General features: G+C 42.5%; 1 non-coding gene across 1 annotated transcript; it reads right to left on the bottom strand.

Moving 5' to 3' along the window:
• Window positions 1-1,044: 1,044 nt before the first annotated feature.
• On the bottom strand, window positions 1,045-1,117 carry TRNAS-AGA (transfer RNA serine (anticodon AGA)). The gene has a single exon. It is a non-coding gene; the product is annotated as a tRNA-Ser (tRNA).
• Window positions 1,118-23,630: the final 22,513 nt, after the last annotated feature.

The following is a 23,630-nucleotide window of genomic DNA, read 5'->3' as shown; positions in this document are numbered from 1 at the left end:
GTTTTTGTCCTTTTTCTGCATCTATTGAGCTGTTCAGTGTTTGTCGTTTATTATGCTTTGTAAAGAATTACACTGGTTGTTTTCTTAATGTTAAATTCAGTTTATTTGTAATGTACTTTCTTTTAATATATTGCTGGATTTGGTTTCCTGCTGTTTTGTTTAGGATTTTTACATCTATGTGCCTGAGATATCAGCCTGAAATTTACTTTTGTAAATTTTTTGTAATATTTGTAAATATTTTGTAATATTCTTTTCAAATTTTGAAATGAAAGTTTATGCTGGTCTTATGGAGTGGCTTGAAAAGTGTTCTGTCTTTATTTTCTGGAAGAGTCAGCGTAGGATTGGCTTTAGTTTTTTCATAATTGTTTGGTAAAATTCACAGGTCTGGAGTTTTCTTTATGGGATTCATTTTTTTTAAATTGTTATGGAGCTATACATATTTTTCTATTTCTTCTGATATAAATTTTGGTGAGTTGTATTTTTCTAGGAATTTTTGCATTTCATCTAAATTGTTCATTTCATTGGCACAACATCACTTATAACATACTTCTATTATCTTTTTATTATCTGCAGGATAAATAGAGATCCTTCTTTAATTCCTCATGTTGGTTATTTGCATCCTCTCCCTACTGGCAATTAGGTGTCAGTCTTATTAACTTTTTCAGAAGACTGAATTTTGGAGTTTTTGTTCCTCATTATGCTTGTTTCTTACTTTCCTAATCCCTTTGATTTATTCTTTCCTTTCATCTGCTTTCTTTGAGTTTATTTTGCTATTCTTTTTCTAATTTCTTAAAATGGATGCTTCATTCACTGATTTTTCAGCTGTTCTTTGTGAATAATGCATTCAAGACTAATTAATTTCCGTTTAAGAAACTTCATTACACAGGTTTTGATATGAACTATTTTATTATTCAATTCCAAATATTTTTATTTTTTAATTATTTTTAAATTCTTTTTTTAAAATTCTTTTGAGGGGAGGTAATTAAGTTTATTTATGTGTGTATGGAGAGGTAATCAGGTTTATGTATGTATGTATGTATTTAATGGAGGTACTGGGGATTGAACACAGGACCTCATGCATTCTAAGCATGTACTCTACCACTGAGCTATACCCTCCCCATCAAATATTTCTAAATGTCCATTATGATTTGTTCTTTGACACGAGTTATGTAGAAGTGTATGTCTTAATTCCAAACATGTAGATTTTCTAGCTTTGGTTGTTGTGGTTGTTAGTTGAAGTCTAGCACAACTGAACTGAGGACCGAAATCATGGTCTGTATGATTTCAGTCTCTTTGAGACTTGTTTTATGGGTCTTCATTCCTGCCGTGTAAGTTTGCTAGGTTGGTAGTTATTTTCTTTTGGCTCTTTGAAGGTATCTGTTCATCTGGCTTCTGTTGTTTCTGTTGAGAAGATCAACCAGTCATTTGGCTGGTTCGCAAACTGATTATATTGGACCACTTCATTCAGAAATTCATCCTGATGGTGACTGACGTGTGTTCTGGGTAAGATGTTTGCCTTTTCCACTCACATTTCCAACACCATTAATCAAGGACTCACAGACTGTCTAGTTTACCAGTAGGGGATTCCACATAATATTACCCCAGGTCAAAAAACCCACTCTATGTGAAAAAAAAAAGTGTGACAATGGGCACGTGACCAGAGGATCTACTGGTTCCACCACGTGCTACGTCACCCAGAAGCTGTTCATCTGAAAAAGCATTGAAAGTGTTTTTTGAAGGCATGCTAAGGCACCAGTGTGGAGATAATATGCCATCTTTCAGGATGCAGTGGACATCTTAAACCAATGGTCATTAAACCAATGATGCTGTGTCCCCATAGATAAAACACATGCATCCAGACACAAAGTAAGAATAGTCCATTTTATTGCCATTTCCAGCAACTCACTTGTGTAATTTTTGCTTCTTATGCCCCTGACTTTAATTTCTGCAAATGTAGAGGTCCTGAAGCCAGCAAAAACTGAAACTGGTTGCTCCCTAGTCATTGTGTTCTCCTCATGTACACAGGCCAGCAGGCAAAGAAAGGAGTTAAGACACTCGCAGGGACAACTGGTCTTGATCATCTTGAGGATATAGGTTGCTGCTACATTTTAGGGACAAGAAGAAACACGTCTGGAACTGAGGGAACCACTGAGGCATCTCCTGGTGCTCCCATGCCCAGACTTAACTGTGAATGGGCAATTGTTACCAACCATACCTGACAAAGGCATGCCAAGCCACCTAGGCACGCAGAAATGCTAGAATGTGTTGTAGATGAATGTCAGCTATAACATCAGGACCAACTGCAGTTGTGGGTACATAGATTGCCCAACTAAGTCTCCTCTTTCAAATTTTCGACACGAATGGTGGCTAACCACCATCTTGAATTACCACTGCTAGGATAGAGCGAACATAATGAGAAGCTTGAGTGGATATGAGTGACACAAAGGGTGGACTATAAAGGACAATACTGTGCTTTGCTTAACAAAACATCTTTCCCCTTGGCTTTCTGTTTTATGCTTTCTGTGCGTGCCCTGGGGCTAAGTGTGCTTTCATTTCCAGGAGTCAGCACCTATGACCTTCTTTTAAGGACTGCCCTCCAACCTCATTGAGAGCCAGAGGATCTAACTTTATGTCCTGCCTTATTCCCCTCCCAATATCACTAATTATCAGAGAAATGAAAATTAAAACTACAATGAGGTATTACCTCACACCAGTCAGAATGGCCATCATTAAAAAGTCCACAAACGATAAATGCTGGAGAGAGTGTGGAGAAAAGGGAACCATCCTACACTCTTGGTGTGAATGTAATTTGGTGCAGCCACTATAGAAAACAGTATGGAGATTCCTTAAAAAACTAAAAATAGACTTACCATATGATCCAGCAATCCCACTCCTGGCATATATCCGAAAGGAACTCTAATTTGAAAAGGTACATGAACTCCAATGTTCATAGAAGCACTGTTTACAATAGCCAAGACACAGAAGCAACCTAAATGTCCATCAACAGATGACTGGATAAAAAAGATATGGTGTATATATACAATGGAATACATTCCATACAAAAGAATGAAGTAATGCCATTTTCAGCAAAGTGAATGGACTTAGAGATTGTCATACTATGTGAAGTAAGCCAGAAAGAGGATAGAAAAATACCATATGATATCACTTATATGTGGAATCTAAAACAAAAATACTGCAAATGAACTTATTTACAAAATAGAAACAGACTCACAGACATTGAAAACAAATGTATGGTTACCAGGGGGATGGAGGGTTGGAAGGGATAAATTAGGAGTTTGGGATTAGCAGATACAAACTACTGTATATAAAATAGATAAACAACAAGGTCCTACTGTATAGCACAGGGGACTATATTCAATACCTTGTAATAACCTATAAAAATATGGAAAAGAATATGTATATATATGTATAACTGAATCACTTTGCTGTACACCGGAAACACACCATCGTAAATCAACTATATTTCAATTAAAAAGCCCATCTAGGTATGACTCCTATACATAATTTATAGAATTTCTACCATCATCTTCAGTTCTTATGTTAGTTTTCCTTTTAATCTGTGTATTTCTCTCTTTCTTTGGAATTATTAGTGCTTGCCAACACCTCTCACTACTTTTTTTCTCCCCTTCATCTCTGTAGTCCAACAATTTGCAGTGAGTGTTTCTGAATGTACTTCTCTCAGTCCCTGAATCAGATGTCTCTTCTGTGCGAATATAACCTGCCTCTAGTGGGGATTGTGTCGTCAAGAAATAGGGTGTGGCTGTGATTCCGGAAGTCTAAGGAGGGGCCTGAGCATGTTCACCTTCATAAAGCTCCACCAGCAATCCTGACATGTTCCTCCAGTTGAGAACCTGCCTGAGAGAACTCTGTATCTTCTGTTTCTCTGCATCTCTCCTCCACCTCTCTCTTGCTTCCAAATGGACATTCTCTGCCATGAGAGTGGGTAAAGGACTCACCATCCCTGAGAACTGCCTTTGTTCTGGGGTGAGTTCCAGTTTGGGTGAGGGTGTCCTTTGCAATCAAAAGAGCTTAAATAACACAAACTAGTTATTGATTTTTTGTGTCAACTTGGTTGGGCCACAGTACCCAGATAGCTGGTCAAACACGAATTTGGATGTTGCTGGGAAGGTATTTTTTAACCTGAGATTGACATTTAAATCAGTAGACTTTTAGTCACACAGATTATCCTTCACAATGTGGATGGGTCTCATCCATCAATTGAGGCTCTAAGAGAAAATAGACTGAGGGACCCCAAAGAAGGGGGAATTCTACCTACAGATTGTCTTTGAACTTGAGCTGCAACATCAGTTCTTCCCTGGATGTCCAGCACAGCAGATTTTAGATTTACCAGACTCCACAGCTCCACAATCACTTGAGCCAGTCCCTTGAAATCTCTCTCCCTCTCCCAATAGACAGACAGATAGATAGGGATAGAGACAGAGGTTCTATTTCTTCAGAAAATGTTAACACACGCATTTCTTGGTCTCTCACCCCTTGTTCTTAGCTCCCTGAGTGAACCTGACCTCTGGATGTACAGAATCCTGCCTTGAAAGAGGCTGCAGATCCTGGATGATTGGAGACAGACTCACTGGAATGAGACCCAGGGGCTGGACTCAGCATTGGTGTGAACACTCTCATAACTGTTAAGGGACAGGTTTAATGCAGCCTGCAATGAATAACTTGGAAGACTTGTGCATACATTTTTAAAAGGTCCTTTATCAGTAAGCAAATATCCTGGTTTTGTTTTCCTTTTTCTGTTTCTCTTGTCCCTGGGGACCCGAAGGAGCAAAGACCCCTTGACATTCAGTTTCATGACTCTCAATGATAAATTTCTGATAAAATTAGCTTCTTTCTAACCAGCTTCCTTCATAGTTCATGTGAGCAAAAATTCTCCTCTCATTCCAGCAAAACCGTAGTACTGAAACGAGAAAGACTCCTTTTCTTGTTTTTTTTCTTAAGCTTCCATGAATCTTTTTGTTAGTTACGTGACACAAAATGTTTCTGAAAATGTGGCAACCTATGAATCAAAGTGAGAAACTACTCACTTTCAAGCCACATATTGATCCTGAGTGCTTTTCTAAATGTATGCGTCACTTCTGGGAGTTTGTGCTTTCTCTCATTCTTTCTACGCCTCTTCCCACCCAGTGGTGCCTCAGTTTCCCTAGCCGGTCTGCACTCAACAAAGCACAAGGGAATATGGACCAATCTGATCATTTCTAATGGATTCTTGGATGAGTCATCATTTTCTAACAAGTAAACAAGAGTCGAATGACTTCATTTTAACTGAGAGGTAAAATGTTATGCAGGAATCTGTTGATTCATTAGCAGCTTGTCTGTTTTCTTTCTCCTTTTTCTTTTCTGCATCTTCATCCAGAACCTTGGTGAAAGCAGGAATCATTCCATGAGCTCTGATTCTTTGACTACCAACTCTAATGCCTTCCCAGAATAGATATGTGGGGACTTCCTGCCTCCAGCACTCAGAAACCTGTCCCAGGCCTCTCAGCCTGATGGGGGCCCCTGGGGAAAGGCTGTTTCAGGGAAAGAAGGAACGCAGGCTCTCCGTAGTCTCCTGTTTCTCACAGACCTCCCTAGAGCTCTCCTTGCAGCAATAGCCCTTCTCCCCTCCCCCAGGGATTAAGTCATCATGCATTCAAAATCTAACTGCAGGAGAGGCCTTGTTTGTCAAAGGTTCAAGAAAGACCAACACTCTACATTTTTTATTTCTGTCTGAACAGGATCATAAATATTCTAACTTCTAGCCTTCCTGGTTGGGTACAGTGAGTTAGAGTTCTGATGATCTGAGCAGAAGCCCATTTTGACCTAAATCAAGTCAGTGACACACTTTCCAGCATCTTGGCCATCACAATTTTACACAAAGAACCTGACGTTCTATGCACGCAACTATTTTTTTTTTCACTTTTATTTTTTGGGGGAGGGAGGCAATTAGGTTTATTTTTATTTATTTATCACTCAACTATTTTGATGCAGTAGTGAGGAAAAGTGTGACTCAGACTAAAAAGGACTGTCACGTAATCAGAATGCTTGCCTTCGCCCCATTTCTGATCCCACATGAGGCTCTGGGAGCTGAGCTGTGGTCCTGTGATGTCTACTGCACACATTACATGCAAATTTAAAACAAAGCCCCTTGAGGAGGGGATTGGGTGGGAGGTTTGGAAATCTAGGGTTTTAGGGAAAAGTAGATTGTTTAAATTAAAGAAAACGGAGACAAAGCTCTTTTGGACTGGATGGAGGAGGTATGGTGCAGCTGTCCAAGCTTGCTACCCACCTGCTGACTGAGAAGCCACGCCAGCTGCAGCCCTCATGTGCTGGCAGATACCCTCCACGCAGCTGACAGGTATCCACCCATCCTGGTGTGGGATGAGGGGAGGAGAAGGGTTCCTCATGAGCCAAGGTCTGCACCTGGAGACAGCCGGACTGAATGAGTCCAGGAAGGCAGTGCATAACCGGATGTAGAGTGCACGGAGCTCCTTTATATTTCTTCTTGTCCCACAACATCGCAGCAAGAGACAGAAGTGAAACAGAGGGAACAAGCAAAATCAAATTTATAAAATGGTATACCCAAACCAAACATGCCAATAATTACATTTAAAAAAATGAGATCTATCTCCATGCACTAACATGGAAAAGTCTCCACACATATTGTTACCTAAAAAACAAGTTACAGAACAAAGCACTCATTGTAATCCAGCGAAGTTCTTAATATATTCCTATATGTCCATGTATATTTTCCTTTCCAGCCCGACACAAAGGCATTAGAAAGATCTGAAAGTATATTCAAATTGAAAATAGTTCTTGAAAAGTCGCTAGGATAGGAGAGGAGAAAACAGTGTCGAGAGGAAATTTTTTTCTGTATAATTCTAATTTTTATGACAAGGAAGTGTTTATGTATTATTTTGTCATTAAAAATCAATGAAATGGAATTAATTTCAAAAGAACATATTGTTTCACAGTGTGCTGGTTATACCATCTGGGAATTAGACATTTTTAGGTTCCCTAACTCAGGAGTATACTCAACTGTTTTCAGCAGAATTTGTCAGATGAAGTTATCAGAATTTCAGTCTATTTCCTATCTGTGCCATGTATCTTCTACTCCCTTTTTTCTTCCCCTTCCCAAATTTAAGCCCTCAGGTCTGGAACCCTGTGACCCCAAGGGTCATGGATGTGATCTCCCTTTTCTTCACCCATTCCAACATCATACTACTTTTCTAGAATTTAATATTTTCCAAATTTTAAATAGTCCCAGGAATGGCTTTTCTATTAAATATCTTAAGCAGTTTTTCCACTATTATTTTTAAAATAGCTTTAAGAGCAATGTTTTTTAAATTGTAGATCTCAATTAGTAATAGGTCATAAAACTTATAGAGTAGGTCTCAGTTTATATTTATTTTTAAAGAAATGAAATAGAATAGAAAATATCAGAGTACATTGAAACTGTAGCATGGGTGAGAATTGTTTCGTGAAATTTTTGTTTTGTTCACACATGTGTGTGTGTAGTGGGTTATAATAGAAAATGTACTGTGGGTTGAGGTAAAGGGAGGAGTAGGAAGAGAAGAAAGTTTTAAAACACTGTTGTAGTGAAAACATTTAAAAGAAATGATGCAGACATGGAAACAACCCAAATGTCCATCAACAGATGATTGGATAAAGAAGATGTGGTATATATTCAATGGAATATTACCAGCCATAAAAAAGAATGAAATAATGCCAATTGCATTAACATGGATGGACCTAGAATTTATCATATTAATCAGACAGAGAAAGACAAATATCATATGATGTCACTTATATGTGGAATCTAAAACTTGATGATGAAATTATTTATGAAAGAGAAACAGACTCACAGACATAGAAAACAAACTTAGGTGAACCAAAGGGGAAGAGGGGGAAGGATAAATTAAGAGTTTGGGATTAGCAGATATAAACTACTACAAATAAAACAGATAAACAACAAAGTCCTACTGTATAGCACAGGGAGCTATATTCAATAACTTGTAATAACCTATTATAATAAAGAATATTATATATGTATAACTGAATCACCTTGCTGTACAGTAGAAACTAACAAGATTGTAAATCAACTATACTTCAATTATATAAATTAACTAATTAAATAAAATAAATGATGTAATATGCCTTCTTTCCTTCTCATACTTACACATGTAATTAATGCATAAGTACTCACACATTAAACAAATGTTTGTTTAATGACTGACCAACATACTCTTAGCTGTGTAGGCCTAGGAGTGTTAAGTAATTGGAATTTTTACAAATAATGCCATTCAGCCATTCATCCAATCAGTATTTATTTAGCATCTATTATGTGCTAGGTCTCAGTGAAAAGAATCTTTGGAAATGTCAGGGGGGAAAATAACTAATCTCTTGGATGGAATAATGAACAAAAATAAATAAGACATTTGCACAGGGATTTAAGCTGGTTTTGTAATACAAATGTAATATCATGCATAGATATCCCCGAGAGGAGAAGGGACAATCAAGCATGCGCACCAAGATTCACCGTCTCTGGTGGGGCTGGGAAGGACTTCCAGAGCAGAACAGGCCACAAGGCTGGCACCGCAGTTCCACCTCAGCATAGGATCCCTTGGGTGGAGATGCCAACCTTCTGGGGCCAAAAAAAAAAAATACTCTCCTCACCAGGAAAGGCTTGGCTCTCACTTACACATGACTCAAAGGACATTAATTAAGGGATGGGAAACAGTGATGGTTTTGACTGTCATTTAGAGAGTTGATTATTAAAAAGGAAGGAAGGGTGATTTCCATTTCCTGAAAGTCAGAGTTGGCTTGTGAAAGGCTGTTAAACAACATGCTAAATATGAAAGGTCAACCCTCACTCTAAACTCCGTGTTCAGAGCATCACATGAAGACTTCATGGGGTTTTATAGTGGTTTTCTGATTTTGGTAGTCCATTGAAAAAGAGAGTCTGAAATGTGTTGTATACTGTTAGCGATTGTCTGCCCACGTCCTGCCTGGAATACCATGACTGTTTATGAAAAGCATCTTTAATAAAGCTGGACACAGTTTGGTTTGGAAAAAGAGAAGGAAAGGTGAAGGAAATGAGGTGGGGAGGGAAAGGGGGAGGGAAAGCCACATGAGAGGTGACGTTGGTAGTGATGTGGACAGTCTGCGCCATGCCACTGTTGTTCTTCCATGGTGGCCCAGGACGAGCCATTGGGAAATTGGCAAAATATGCCAGTTTATAGCTGAGTTGAAAGGCATAGAAAAGAGACAGCCTTGGAGTGGGTGTAAGGTAGATACTGTGATGTCTGACCAAGAGAGTCTTAAATGTCCTCTCGGCTTGACTAGACTTTAGGCAGGCTTCTTCCTGACTCCAGTCCCTCACTTTCCTTTCCTTAGAGTGCTTACTTTTCAAAACCTATAATTATAAATTCTTTCTCTGCCCCTTTGATATGTAAATCTTTTTGAAAAGCATCTTGCCAGTTTTACAACCCAGGAATGTCTTTTTCAAGGACCAGGGAGCCATCCTTTTGAAATATACACATCAAGGGAGACAGCACCCCTATCTCTCAGGTTCCCTGGGAGCACAGGAGCTTAATTTTGGTAGGCGCCTCACTCCAAGCTGTAAAACTACCTCCTGTCATGTCATGAAGATACAATAAAGTTTATTTTTCCTTTGGGTAAGACCAATTAACAAACGCCAATGGCCTATAGCACCCCCATCCCAGCTCCTAAAACTTCCTGCCCTTTGCACAGAGTAGGGCTCAAACCGAGCTCTGGACTCCAGACCTTGTTGCAATAGCCTTGAAGAAAAGGCTTCTTTGCCTGTTTATCTTTGTCCAGGGAGATTTTTCCTTTGAGATAGCCAAGGGTTAGCCTGGAAAAAAAAAATACCTGGACTGAGGGTCAGGAAGCTGGATCAAGGTACCCTCTCTGCTCCTAGATTAGAGGACCAGTGGGCAAAGCAGTTCACCCCACTGAGCTCAGGATCTTCAAAATTTAGAGGTTAGAAAGATGGTCTCCAAGATTTCTTCCAGCATCAAGGTTTTTCGATGACAGATGTGCTTGATTGACACTGTAGAAAAATATACTTATAAAGAAACACAGCAATTTAAATCCAACTGGGCTGTCATGTCATATTGAAAAAAAAAATGAAGGACCAACAGGACCATACACTGTTGCATTGCTCTTGCCTGGTCCTTAGAAGACAAAGGGGCTCTTGGGGAAGCATGGATGTGACTCCCAGGTGGAAAACTCTTGTGCCCTGGGGAATGATGGATGCCCAAGATTCCCACCTTGACTCCCCAGAGACACTTATTTCCAGGTGGGTATATCTTTGAGGTCACTTTTAAATAAATATTCTTTCTCTACAGATTCTTTTTACTTGTTATAAACACTGCTCTGCCCTGTCATAGGTCAGAAACCAAGACGACTGGTGGGGATTTGGAACAAGAAGGGTCAGAGTGGGGATAGGAACCCAGATAACCAGTTAAGGGGTTGTGATGATTACTCCATACTATTTAACTCACTATGCACTTCTAGTGTATAAATCTATCACCTTCCACTCATTCTCCTCAAATAAAAATCTCATTCATTTATTTATCCAGAAGGAACATTGAGAACCTATGGTGTGCCAGGCACTGAGCTGGTTACTGGGGAAAACCTACTATAATCAAAGCACCATGGTCCCTGACCACATAGCTCTTGCTGTTCAGCAGGGAGCCATACATTAAACAAATATTTACACAAATAAATATTTAAATTTTAAGTATGATAAGTTCAGTGAAGACGTTTGAGGGAGGGTTTGGCTAACTTAATCAAAGGGGGTCAGAGGAAGCTTTTGTAAGGAAATTAAAAATAAGCTGAGGTGGTAAGGATATGGAGAAGTTGGAACCACTGTGCATTGCTAATTAGAATAAAAAATAGTGCAGCAGCTATGAAAAAAATATGGTGGTTCCTCAAAAATTAAACAAGAGATTTACTGTATGATCCAGCAATTCCACCTCTGGGTGTACACTAGAAAAAAATTAAAAGCAATGTCTCAAAGAGCTATTTATACACTCATGGTTACAGCAGGATTGTTCACGATAGCCAAAGGGTAAAAGCAACCCAAGCGTGCACAGAAGGATGAATGGGTAAATAAAATGTGGCATATACATACAATGGAATAAAGGAAGGGAATTCTGACACACGCTACAACGTGCATGAACTTTAAAGACTTTATGCCAAGTGAATTTATGCCGATCAAAAAAGGACAAATTCATAGAGACAGAAAATAGAGTGATGGCTGCCAGAAACTGGGAAGAAGGAAGAATGAGTTATTTTTTAATGAGTACAAAATTTCGGTTAAAGAAGATGAAAAAATTCTGGAGATGGATGGTGATGACAATGGAACAACAATGTGAATGTATTTAATGCCGCTGAACTTTAAGAATGGTTACAATGGTGAATTTTAGGTTATATGTATCTTGCTACAATAAAAAAATAATAAGTTGAAAGATGAGTCTTGAAAAACGTGTGAGACAGGCAAGGAAGAGGAACACGAAAAGGCTTCTAGGCAGGGGAACAGAATACACAGTCTTGGGTGTAGAGGCATTTTGATTATGAGCATTAAGGCCAGTGCTGCTGGAGGGTAGGGTGTCGGCAGAAGGCAGGGGATGTGGGGAGAGATGGGGCTGAGCAGGCGGTTACTCTCACAACCAGTCAGTCACCAAACCCCACAGCCCCACCCTGAGAAACCCCTGGAGCCCTGCTGCCCCACTTATTGGAGACCCTAAACATCTTTCAGTAGTAGAACTAAAATTCTCTCTCCCTCTCTCTCTTTTTTTAATTGGAGTATAGTTGATTTACCATAATATACAATTTAGTTTCAGGTATACAGTGAAGTTATTCAGATAAATTTTTTTTCAATTCTTTTCAATTATAGGTTATTATAAGATATTGAATATAGTTCCCTGTGCTATACAGTAAATCCTTGTTGTTTATCTACTTTATATATGGTAGTGTGTATCTGTTAATCCCATACACCTAATTTATCCCTAACCCCCATCCCCTTTGGTAAACATAAGTTTGTTTTCTATGTCTGTGAGTCTGTTTCTGTTTTATAAATCAGTTCATTTGTACTAGTTTTTAGGTTCCACATGTAAGTGATATCATATGATATTTGTCTTTCTCTTTCCAGCCCACTTTTCTTAAAATGACTACTTCCAGGTCCATCCATGTTGCTGTAAATGGCATTATTTTATTCTTTTTTATGGCTGAGTAGTATTCCATTGTGTATATTTATACTGCATCTTCTTTATCCAACATTTAGGTTGCTTCCATGTCTTGGTTTTCGTAAACAGTGCTGCTATGAATGTTGAGGTGCATGTGTCTTTTCAAATTATATTTTTCTCTGGATATGTGCCCAGAAGTGGGATTGCTGGATCATATGGTAAGTCTATTTTTAGCTTTTTACAGAATCTCCATACTGTTCTCCGTAGTGGCTGCACCAATTTACATTCCCACCAAGAGAGTAGGAGGGTTCTCTTTTCTCCACATCTTCTTCAGCATTTATTATTTGTAGACTTGGGGTTTTTTGTTTGTTTGTTTGTTTTGTTTTGTTTGGGCAGGGGGAGGTAATTAGATTTATTTATTTATTTTAATGATGTGCTGGGGATTGAACCCAGGACCTTGTGCATGCTAAGCACGTGCTCCACCACTGAGCCATACCCTCTCCCCCTGTAGACTTGTTGATGCTAAACCTGTCTCTTAACCTGGCTTCTCCTACCATTGAGTCTTTTCTCATTTGACTGTCAATGGCATGGATGAGATCACAGGTTCTAGGGGCAGATGGCTTAGGTTTGAATTCTGCTTTGCAACTTGCTAACTATGACCTTCGGCAAATCACTTGGTATCCTTAAATGCCCATGGCTAAATGTGGCAAATAACATTTCCTGCTCCACAGGGTTTTTATGATGATTCAAAGATCCAACACATAGGCAGCGTATATGAAGCTCAGGCAACAAACACAGGTCTACAAGAAACATAACTTTATTCTATAATCAGACTTTTAAAAATTTAAGCCACCATTCTAATAGCTGCCAGAAAGTTGATCTCCAGCAATACAAGGCATCCCCAAAGCTTTCCTTTCAGAGACTTTCCAGAGCCACAGCGTTGGTCAGGGAGGAGCCATCTGATCAGACTCTTAAGGGTAGGATTGAAGGCAATCAGTTCATGTCAGAGGTGATCCCGGGAAGCACCAGCAAGTGAAGGTGATGTGAGTGACAGAAGGAAGCCAAGACTCATGCCTTGAGGAGGAAGTAATTGCTCTAGACTACTGTTACTTCTGCCAGATAAAAAACAGGACTCCTGGTTAAATTTGAATTTCAGATAAAGAACAAGGAGTTTTTTATATGTCCCAAATTATTGTAAGGAACATAATTTTACCCCCAAAACATTCATTATTTATCTGAAATTAAATTTAAGTGAGTGTCCTGTGGTTTTGCTTGCTAAAGCTGACAACCCTGGCTACTGGGGCCCAGCTCCCTCTGAAAACCTCTCACAGAATATGCCTCAGAGCTGTCCCCAAGGGCGGGTGAAGAAGATGGGGGTATTTATCTACCTGCGCCCAGTCATCATTGGTTGAGGACTCCCCTGGCATTTCTGCCCCCCTCCCTACTCACAAGCTGAATGTCCCCTGGCCAGCAAAGCCAGGTCATAGTCATAGGTGCTTGCCTTAGGCTGCTGTCTGCGGGAACGGTGGGTGCTGAGGGGAAATGGGAGGGACGCTGGCAGTGTCTGCTACAAGGGTCCTCACCACAGAACGAGGCGGGCATGCACTGAGACCTTGCACCCCCAAGTTGTCCTTCATTTCCTTTGGCCCCAACGGCCAACTTACCCAAGGACTTACTAGCTCAGATGTGCTTTAAAAAAAAGGGAAAGGAAATGTGAGTCCATGATAATGGATAAGAGTTCCTCCATGACATATACACTCACATCTCTTTTCTTGAAAAAACAGTCCTCAGATGGCCCAGAGGTGAGGAGTGGACATCCGTCCCTTTCATTCAGTGTCATTCACTGCCATAATCTTAGACTACAGCCAGAACGTGCATTAGCCAACCAGCCCACCTTAAAGGCAGTGGCTCAGTCTCACTGAACTCCAATAAAGAAAGGTCACAAGAGAAGAGGGAATAAAAACTGACCGTGTTTGTCCTGCTCCATCAGCAGCGATTGTGGTATACATACAGCAAGGACCTCTGGCCACAGGGCTAAAGGAATTATTCAGGAGCTGCCTGGTCTATCATGCTAATAAATCTAATACTAATATACTGATACACTAATAACTCATAGGAGTGAGCACTGCCCCCAGCCACCACTGTGACCACCAGCAGGAGGCGGGGAGGTGCTGCGGGGATGTGCTAGCAGGCAGAGCGCTCTTGGTAAAGGGGAAGCACTTCTGTGTTCCAAGGAGAAAGGAATTAGAAGCTTATACCATGATTTGAAGGGCCGGGGAAATGGAATGGAAACTGCTGCTGGTTCATGAAATCAGGACAGGGTTGATCCTAGGAAAACCGCTGACAATAATCCCAGCTGTCTGCAACACCAAAGCAGGTGGTTCTCAGGAGGGGGCCGGTAGTTGCAGCAAATCATATGTCTATCATATGTCCAAGCACCTGTTCGCAGCCACCAATGGAGACACTGACTCCTCTTCTGCCTTCCAAATGTCCCGTGAGTACCGTTCATTGGAAGACTCTAACCCAATACAGGAAGGAGATCCTAGGAAATGGAGCTGTGATGCAGGGAATGGAGAAAGGGGTGTGGATGATGTCGACTTGACAGTCTGGTATGAGCAAATTAAGCCAAACACCCCTATCAAGGGCAGAAGGCACACAGGATGCCATCAAAGCCCATTCAAAGCCCATCCCCGTGGATTAGTACAGAACCTCATGGACCCTATGGGCAGAATCCTTAGGGCAAATTAAGCTGGGCAGGTGTGGAGGCTTGATAATTCAGCCAGCTTCTCTTTCCTTCTCAGATGTTAAACTGCCTGGAAGTCTCAGATATGGCTCTGACACACACACTCAACTCCCACTCAACACAGGCTAACTTTTCCTCAGCCTGGCAGTACTCTCGAGCATAACTAGACTCTTCAAAGCTCAGGCCCAAAAGATCAAGGTCTGGAAAGAGAAAGGAGTTCCCTCCTCCCCTGCCTAGGTCCTCCCTGGGGCATCGCTTTGTAGGGCCCAGAGCATGCCTGATGGTTGACATAATACCCAAGACCTTGTGTTTTCAGTGACACCAGAAAGATATGGCCTGAACCTATGACCCCACAGGACAGCCACATCATTATACAAAAAGTTCACCATTCACCATATAAGATATAAGCATCCACAGTAGCAGGGGGGTTATTCTGCTGCATGCTCAGATGTCTAAAGGCAGAGATGGTGGTATTATGAGCACAGGAGAGAAAGGAGATTTAAAGGAGGGAGGTGAATGCAGCTGGACACTCTGAGTTTAAGCTGTCTGCAGGAGAGCGGGGTAGGCAGCCAAGAAGGCCCCGGAGCCAGGATTCTGTGTATTCCTCCTGTTGAAAACACATGACAAAATCACCACGCCGCAAACCCCCCAGCTCTTCCAGATTCACTGTTGTTCCTCCAGGCCTTTCACCCTCTAAGGGAACCCTGCAGATGTCTCCTCTCCGCCACACTCTTCCCTCATTTCTTCTGCCACATCAACCGTTTACAAACGCACTGTGCGTGATCTAAGCCTAGGGTGCTGAGTGTGACTGGGTCATCAAAGAGTAGTCATCTTGGGATTAACATATATAAAATAGATAACCAACAAGGGCTTCCTGTATAGCCCGGGGAACCACATTCAGTATCTTGTAATAACCTATAATGGAAAAGAATCTGAAAAAGAACAGATTTATATATATATACATAACTGAATCACTTTGCTGTATACCTGAAACACTGTAAATCAGTATTACTTCAATATGAAAGATGAAATAAAAAAATAAAAAAGAGACGTCGCATAATAAATATTTGTTGAATTGAACTGATGGGAAAGGCTAAAGTTGTTTAAGTTATTACACCTTAAGCTGTTTCCAAATCAGATTTGAGGAGGAGCCAGTTAAGGACAGATGGAGCCAAAAACAAGAAGAGATCATGGATGCCTGGGGTCCTGGCCCCGCACCGACAAAGTTCTCTTTTGTACTGCCCCATGCAAATCCATCAGCGAGCAAATGCTAATCCACCTGCTACCTACTGTGATTCAGAGAGAAAAATCCTGGTGACACAAGGATGCTGTGATCAACTCTAGAGGCAGGGAGCTCTGGCTTAGAAGAAGCAACTCATTCCTTCCCCTCCCCTGCCTCACATACAAGCCTGGCTGTGCTTTTCCTGTGTCAGAAACAAAACATGATTAGTTATCTCATTCCCTGCTAAGTTTGGTTAGAAGGCTATACCTGTGGGGCTGGCCCGGAATAGAACCAAGACAGAAGGAGACCCCTGCTGGCCCTGTCTCCACTGAAGGAAGGCAGACCCCTGCGACCTGAGCTATACTGAGCCTGTCTGGGCTGAGCTCCCACTGCCGGCCCCGCCTTTTGGGGTGCAGAAGCACAGACCATCTGGTACCTGCCTCTTCTGGCGATCTGAGACTCATAGACCAGAGCTGAGCAGGACAGAACTTGAAGGCTGTGACTGTATTTTGTCCTTATGTTAAGGGTCCAACCCTAATCCAACACCAGTTAGAGTGCCATGTTTGGTGGGTTCCTCAGAAATCAGAACTCAAAGCAAAGCTGACACGGTAACACCTTATTAAGGGTCAAGGCTGAAAAGTGAAGGACACAGGGCAGTGAGTGGGGGATGGAGGGCAAGAGAATTCAAAGGGGCATGTTCCAGAGCTGTCCGCAGCCTCCTAAGAAAGATTCTTGATGCTCAGTCATGCCTGATGTCTGGGAGAGGCTGAGGAGAATCCCAGTGCCTCACAACAGTCTGGCTGAGACAGAAAGGACAAGAACTGTATCTGTCAGCTCTTTCCCATCTCCTGTCACTCACACCCACGGGGTGTGAACTCTCCTATGCTCCCTGGTTTGTGATCAGCTGCCGGGGAAGCCAGAGCCTCCCCACGTCTCATAGAGTCAGGCAGCTTTTCTAGAATCCTGGTGGTCGTGTAGCATGGGAGAAAGACCCATGGGGAGTCTTCCTTTTCAACTCACCATATATTTTTTTTAACTGAGCACCATCCAAAGGAGGTACCTAGTGCAGTTTTGGGGTTTAGTCATGATGACATAAGAGTCTTGGCCAATGGCCACTGTGTCTAAAATCTCTGGGGTATTTCTCAATACTTGAAACCAATTTTAAGAAATGGGAGAAAAATATTAAAGAATCTATTACTTTTTAATACAGTTAGATATTTCAAAATAATGTGAATTCAATTTTTTTAATGGAAAAAAGAAGTATAAAGAAGATAACTACCAAGGCCAGTGAACTGGACACGTTCTCTTGGCTCCCCTTTCCCCCTTTCCATTGCTGCTGTAATAAGCTTCATGCAGGTGTAAACTGACACCACCTTCCTCAGCGCACCCTGCATCTCTTGCTCTCTTCCCAGCATATCGCTAATGCGAGGGACAAGACTTCCTTAGGAAACCCTTAACCAATGGGAGAGGGAGCTGGTTGGACAACTGATTCCCCTCTCCCAACCTTTGAGTGGAGAATCCAAGGTGCATTCTATCCGGCTTCTCGGAGGATCCCAGTGGCTCAAACCCCAGCCTCCCACAGTGGTGACTGACTGGAGATCACACCTTCGCGTTGGCTTTCCCTTCCTCTCGGTTTCACTTTCCTCGCTTCCTCTCTCCTTCTCCTGAGAGTATTCCCCCAAAATTGCCTGTATGCAAGTCCTGTGTTGAGCTCTGCTTTCACTTTTTTTTTTTTTGAAGCAGGGGTTGGGGTGTGAGCAAATAATAAGGTTAAATACGGTGAAAGACCATGTTTAAGAAAATGAAGGGGTATCGCTTGAGATTGAAAAGAAAGAGACCCACACAGGGAAAAACAGACCCCCAAATTTTAAAGCTCATCAAACATTTCGTCCCACTCTTTACTTAATAATTTAGGGAACTACAGCCCTGAGAAGTAGGTGATTAAGCCAAAAGGAGACATCTAATTAGTGGTGGGGACAAGTGAATAAATCAGACCTCTTGACTCACTATCCATTATTCTTTCCACCACACCAGGCTGCCCTCAGCAGATGACAGGTAGGCAAGGCAGTAACAGATTCCCCTTAAACAGAGATTTCAACTGCCACCCTAGAAAGATGGAAAAGTGGAATCAGCCTCACCTTTTAACTGTGAGCCCTCTGCAGGGAGCACCTTAGAGGGTGCTAATGAGCAGCAGAGGGAAGGATGGAGCTGGGTGACAGGACACCTGGCATTTCTGCAAGTTGACTGAATGCCAGCAAAGTTGTTGCCCATCAATTCCGTAATGGGAAATCACGTCTATTTAACTTCTGGCAAACGTTTCATCACAGGACAAGATTCTGACACTTTACAAAATGCTTTTTTAAGAGCAATAAGATGCAGAGGGAAGAGAGGAGAGGAGGGAGTTGCTACTTAATGGGCACAGAGTTTCAGTTCAGGAAGACTAAAAACTTTTGAAGATGGATGGTGGTGATGGTTACACAACAATGTGAATGTACTTAATGTCAAAGAACTGTACACTTAAAAATGGTTACAGTGGTCCTTTTGCTCATTATGCCTTCTTTAAGATAAAATTAGCCTTGCAGATAAGAAGTACCCATCTTGCACTGACAACATGACACATCTGATCAAGGCTAAATAAGGACAAAAATCCCTCCTCCTTTTAGGATGGTGCAAAAACTGGGATGAAAATCAGGAAATACTACTCAAACCCCTCCCCCCTCATTGAATATTCCACCCATTCATTTTTTACACCCTGTGTAACCAGCCTGCCAAAGAAGCTCAGCACAGCTACTCACCTGAGTCTGCCCAGTCTCCCCTTGAGAGCACTGCACTATCACTTAAAAAATCCTCACTTTTGCTTTCTCAAAAAAAAAAAAGTTTACTGTGGTAAATTTTATATTACATATATTTTACCACACACACACACACGCACACACACACAAAGATGCCAGCATTGGGAAGGGTTGGGCAGAAGTGACTTGCCAAGGGAGTTACTACTTGGGCCACATATCATATTGCTAAGGTATTTAGGTCCCATTGGATATGTTTAAGAGAGTTATATAACAGTTTTATTTCAAAATATGAATATTTCAAATATGCCAGAAATTACTTCCTTAACAGTGATTTAAATGTAGGTATTAACTCAAGAATCTGTCAGGGTGGGGAGGGAGGTCGCTCAGAGGTAGAGTGCATGCTTAGCATGCACGAAGTCCTGGGTTCAATCCCTAGTACCTTCACTTTAAAAAGACGAAGTAAAAAAGTTAAGTCAATGTGATTTTTTTGAAAAACAATGTATAAGGGCTGAACTAGTTTTTCAGAATCCTTCCAAAGGTTCATAGACAAGAGAGTGGGGACCACTACTTGCTCTGGCACTGTGATTACCTTTGCATGTGTGACAGTGACAGAGACAAGAGAACACTAGTCGTCACATCAACCAGGTTCAGGTCCCAGCGCTCACAAGGCTTACTCTCCCATCCACATCAGACTCCACTGACTCCACTCAGAAGTCACCTCCTCAAAAGTCTTCTCTGCGCCCTTGAAAAGCTGCATGCCAGTGCCTTCTGCACCAGACCTGCTGACTTTACTTCCCAGCACTTCTCTGTCTGCAGCAGGATGTGTAGTTCTTTGTTCATCTCCCCTCTTGAGGGTGCCCTCCTTGAGGGCAGGGCCTGGGGCTCTCTTGTTCTCTGTGGCATCTCCTGAGCTTAGAACCGTGCCTGTCAGGGTGAGGTAGACTGGTTCACGCAACGTTCCAGCCTCTGGACTTGCCTGACGCTTATAGACCCTTACAGGTTTTATGGGGGATGGCGCTATAGCCAAGCAGGCTCCCAGGCAAGACATGGTGGACGGAAGCCAGGAGAAGTCACTACCGCAAATAACAAGCAGCCCCACGGCCCTGCTTAATTAAGCGCAGGAACAGAAGCAATGCAGCTGCAGCCCCACCTCACTTCGGCTTTCCTAGCTCTTAAAAAGTCTTTATAGACCAAACACAGTTTGGAAACTATGACATAGGGAATGTTTTAAGAACATTTTTTAAAGCACAAGCAATATGAATAAGCAATTAAAGAAAGCAAACCATTTTCGGTTACTCAGAAAACACAGATGCGTGCCATTTGTGTTCCAGTCTCAGAGCCAGGGGATGAGGGTCGGGGCGGAGTCTTGAAGAACAGGGTAGCGTGTTCTGGCAGAGGCTGGATGTGAGGATAATGAGCAGGTGCAGAAAGAGGTAGCTGAACTCAGCTGGCAAAGAGGGCTCTTTGCAGGGGAAAGTGGGAAGCTACTTATTGGATCTGTCATGACCGCCATCAGAGACCACTGCAGGCCAAGTTCATCAAGAAGGTGACCCAGACAGAGGCCAGCATGTTGAAGATGGTGGCCTAGGCCTCCTACCTCTGTAGTCTCATTCTCCTGGGGGAGCACCAGCAGCAGAGTCAACAGCAGGAGGACATCAGTCAGTCAGATCACAGGGTCCACAGTGGGTGAGTGCCCCTCATTGGGGGTCCATGGAGTGACAAGTGACCTTGGGCTGTCTGCCTCATGCCCTAACTCATTCCATCACTCCTAGTCCTCTGATCATCCCATAAGTAGAGAGAAAGCTTATCAGCTCTGGGCTGTGGAGAGAATCCAGATGGTGGGGGAAGGGGCTAAGGTCTCAGAAAAAGAAAGCCCAGCCTGGAGAGAGGGGTTCAGCCCAAAACTGAATTGTCACATCCTCTCCATTTCTGCTCCCAGGATCGGCTTTGCCATCAGCCAGCATCTGGCCCAGGATGGGGCCCATGTGGTGGTCAGCAGCTGGAAGCAGCAGAACGCGGACTGGGCTGTGGCATCCCTATGGGGGAGGGGCAGAGAGTGATGGGAACTGTCTGCCACATGGGGAAAGCAGAGGGCCAGGAGTGGCTGCTGTCCATAATGAGTGGTTATTTTAAAACCATAACTGCGGAAAAATCTGGGTTTGAGTGTCCAAAGGATCCACTGGGAAGTGCTTTTAATATTATTCCTATGCATGCCTGGTATAGAACACCCTCAAGCCAGAAAGAGATCAGTAGTCTAGAATAAAGGCAAATTTTGGCCTTATCTCATAAAAGCGCTCATACTAGTACTCCTTAGTGGCTACTGAGCATTCAAGTGTGGCATGAAAATGAAGAGTTGGGTTTGGCCCTCTGGATGCTCTTAGACAGAGGAGACAGACTGAAGGAAGGCAGGAGAGGGCTCTGATCCTGACCTAAACTCCCCTTGTGCACCTTCATGGTCCTCAGTTTCCACTTCTGTTCATGTCCCAGCTGTATTTGCCCCATTCATATGTGGATCCATCTGGATTTACCAGTTTTTCCTTCCCAGAGGAAATTCTGTGGTTCTGTCATTCTGGTCTCCTCTGTTGGAATGTACGCCTGGAAGCTGTAAATATGAACTTCTATGGTTCTAGATTCAGAGAAAGGACACAGCCCCATTTGCCAGGAAAATGGAGAGGTCCAGGGAGACCCCAGGGCAGGCTATTGCTAGGTGAGGCACACTTACATAAAATTTGATCAGTGAGTGTCTCAGATCTTCCTTCTCCAGAAAGAACACAAATGAATGCCTTTTACCCTGTTTTAATGACATTATCAAGTGATCTCTGCAATTCTAGGCACAGGCCTAGAAATCCAATTAAAACTCTCCTCCACAGTTACCATATATGCCATCTACTTCCTTTTCTGTTCACAGAAACTAAGGGCCTGTAACATCAGTAAAGCAACCATGCTGGAACTAAACATGAGCTGGCACCAAACATCTAGTGAACTGCCTGGTGCCGGGAGTCACTGATGCACACTTCAGCCAAGTGGTGAGGACCAAGGACAGCTCCTGCTCCTGCCCCACTGAGCACCAGGGTGCCTTCTCCTGCCAGCTCATGCCCTATGGGAACCTGGACTCTCAGACCTGGACCTGTGGACTCCCATTTTTTTTCCCACAAATAAAATCTTTTACTTGTTACTATTAAAATTCTGAATTTTAAACAGATTCTTGGACTGGTGGCTCATATTCATCAGCTTGTCTGTGGACTCATTTTGATGCTCTGATCCACAGCCTTTGAGATCAGCAGCAGAATCACAACTTCAGTCCTCTGTGAGGGACCAGCCCAAAGTGTCCCCTAGCAACCCTTCCACAAAGACATAGGGCTGCATAATGTGAAGCCCATGTGACTTCATCTGTAAGAGCAGTACTAACCTTTTGACTTTTCCTTTAGCTATTTGAGGACTTAGTCTTTTGGGACCATACGAAGGGACTCCATGAAATACAGAGGCAGGTTATGAGTGAGGCAGAGTCCTTTGTAGATCTGGATTAATGTGACCCCAGAACCTTCATGATGGATAAAAGATCAAAAGCATCGCTCTGCAGGCTGTTACTCATTCCTCTCTCTGAGATCTGATGACCCACCTAGCCCTAGGATGAGTAAAAGTCCCTGCAGAGCCCACATACCACCACTTGTAGCCCTTCGCTCATCCCCATAGGAGTCTCGACTTCGCAGCATCCCACAGGAGCCCAGGGTTCATGGAGAGGCAGCATCACTCTCAGCCCCACCTCCTCTTTCCAAGCAGAGTGAAGCGGTCTGAGGACTGTGTGGGACTATTGTCCTTCCTGTGCTCTTCCTGATGCCAGCTACATCACTGGCAAAAATATCATGGTGACTGGCTACCCACTCACCACCTCTGAGGGGCATGAGCTCAGAGTGCAGGCTTGCCTCTTGATGTGGAGGCCCATGTGGCTCCAAGGCCACTGTGTTGCAACACTTCTATTAATGATGAGCCTGTGCTCCAAATACACACTCTAGTTCAAAACCTTCACTGCCAGAAATAATAAAGGACATCAGAAAAGAGGGCTTGTGGTATGAAACTGTCATTAAACCAGCTAAAATAATGTCAGCTTTGCCAGAAAATAAATATGTGCTTGAGAGTCTTGGGAAAAAGGAAGGAGCTAAAGATAGGAAAGGAAAAAATGCATTTTGAGCACACTAGTAAATGCTTTCACACAGATTATCTCCAAAACACCTCTGTGAGCCTGATGTTTATGTCTCTAGTTAATTCTATGGTTGAGGAAGCCAAGACTCAGAGAGACTTAAGGAAAATGCTCTGATAACACAGCTACTCCATGAGCAGGAACTGAACCCCAGGCTTTGGCACAACAGAAAAGGACCACAATGGAGCTGGAGGTGTCTGAACAGAAATACCAGCTCTTAGGGTTCTCATTCTTCCTCAGATCCCCATCCTAAGAGACTAGATTTAGTCTACCTGCATTCATACAACTCAGCATTCTACAGATATATGCCAGGGCAGTAACTTTTATCTCCCATGCAATGAATTTAGACCCTTGGTGCCTGAAAGTCAGGGACAGTAGCAGACCCTATGGTTATATCCTGTCCATATCCCCTTGGCCCACACTGAAGTCACAAGCATCTTAGTGG

Source organism: Camelus bactrianus, chromosome 6 (assembly GCF_048773025.1).
Source record: "Camelus bactrianus isolate YW-2024 breed Bactrian camel chromosome 6, ASM4877302v1, whole genome shotgun sequence".
Classification (NCBI taxonomy): domain Eukaryota; kingdom Metazoa; phylum Chordata; class Mammalia; order Artiodactyla; family Camelidae; genus Camelus; species Camelus bactrianus.
Note: the sequence above shows the minus strand (reverse complement) of the source record. Positions and strands in the feature narration are given on the sequence as shown.